This window comes from Solanum pennellii, chromosome 10, assembly GCF_001406875.1.
Source record: "Solanum pennellii chromosome 10, SPENNV200".
Classification (NCBI taxonomy): domain Eukaryota; kingdom Viridiplantae; phylum Streptophyta; class Magnoliopsida; order Solanales; family Solanaceae; genus Solanum; species Solanum pennellii.
In genome coordinates this window covers 65,276,333-65,278,408 of record NC_028646.1, presented here as the reverse complement: position 1 = coordinate 65,278,408, position 2,076 = coordinate 65,276,333, and positions in this window count along the sequence as shown.

Below are 2,076 nucleotides of genomic sequence, written 5' to 3'. Positions count from 1 at the left end.
ATATATATATATATATATATACCAAAAAAAAACTTCACTCTGTAGCATATGTTCCATCACTTTTTATTAGTAGTATTTTATTTTTCACATAAATATACGCACTTAATAACTTTACTATGCCAAATTTAGGAATTAGACGTTTCCCAATATTGTTATCAAGATTGTATTGTATTTTTTTAATCTTATTTTCTTTTTAGAATTTTTCGTAGGATATTTTTTTTTAACGTGGGTCTATCGAATAAAATTTCTACTTTATAAAGATGTAGCTAAAATATAAGAACATTTTACCCTACTTGCTGAATTACACTAGGTATGTTGTTATTACATATATACTTCTCAACATAATTATGAAGATGGTTTTGTTTCTTGCGATTGTGTTGTCTCTTTTCTTACAATTTTGCATCAGATCGATAGTTTCTTTTTGACTCGAGAGTTTAGCGATAATAATTCTCTACCTCATAGAAGTAGAAGGATGTGAATGTGGCCATTATTTAAATATTGTATGGAAGACTACAACAAAAGTTGGATGTAGTGGCAATGTTTATTGCAAAAAACAAAAGGGTGTTTATATTGTATGCTCATATGATCCTACTGGGAATTATAAAGGTGTTAATCCTTTAAATCCTTGTAATAATTCACCAAGTAGTTAAGGCTATGGTCCCATTTAACTCCTTTGATTGTCATTTAATTTTGATGAAACAACTGATAAATAAAGATGTTTTGATTTTGTAATCACATTGGAAAGATTTGTCTGTTGTTTTTACAAGAATGTTAAAAGAATATCTGATTTATCCGTCTACAGTAAAACTTCAATTAATTTTCAAAAAATTATCTTCATTTTCCATATTTTTTTCTTTTTTCGTAAGTTTAGAAATTAAGAAAATAACCTTAATCGACCATAAGTTGAGGTCATTGATACTTAAATCATTCACACAAATGATTTTTTTAAAAATCAAGATAGAGGTTAATAATAGACCAAACAAATGACACATTTTCTGAACGTTTAGTGATGAATAAAGTGCGCACACAACTTTTAGAGTTAAATTTAACGGATTTTAAATCGATAAATTTATCTTGTAGCTATATTAATATGCGATAGTAAGTATCTGACCATCGAAATAATTAGTGTCCTCGAGTTAATACAAACATTCAATGGTTAAAAAATCAGTCTGCCTTCACATACTTCTCTAATATGGACTATGCAGGTAGTTATGTTTACAAGGCGAATTTTGCTCATAAAACGCGTTTCACAACACGGATTTATGACTTACTTATCCAACCGCCACCCCCCACCCGACCCCTAGCATTAATGGAACTAGTAAGTACTAAGTATCATATAATCTATCTTCTTACAAAAAATATATATATACAAAAACTTCACTTTATAACATATATTCATCACTTATTATTTTTATTTTATTTTTCACATAAATATTCATTATAGAGATTGTATTGTATTTTCTTGTCATTTTCTTTTTTACAATTATGCATCGGATATTTATTTTTTTTAATCGAGGGTCTATCAAAAACAATTTTTTTTAGAAATAATATTTTACCTTATAAAGATGGAGCTAAGATATAAGTACATTTTACCCTACTTGCTGAATTACACTAGATATGTTGCTTATATACTTCTCAATATAATTATCAAGATGATTTTGTTTCTTGCTATTTTGTTGTCTCTTTTCTTACAATCTTGCATCAGATAGTTTCCTTTTGAGTTGAGAGTCTTCGATAATGACTCCCTACCTCAAAAAGTAAGAGTAATATTTGTGTATATCCTACTTTTATAGGATACAAAGACGAAGAACAACACAATCTATTAAAACAATGTACTTATTAAAATAATACATTATGATATAATGCAACATATTACAATATGTTTGATAGAGTTATCCAACATCTATATTGATTGGAGATGAAAAATATCTGACAATCGAAATAAATATGGTGTGCACTTTGCAAACGCGATTTATGCTTTACTTATCCAATGCATCCCCCTAGCATTAATGGAACTAGTAAGTATAAAGTACCTTATAATCTCTCTTATTATAAATATATATATATATATATATA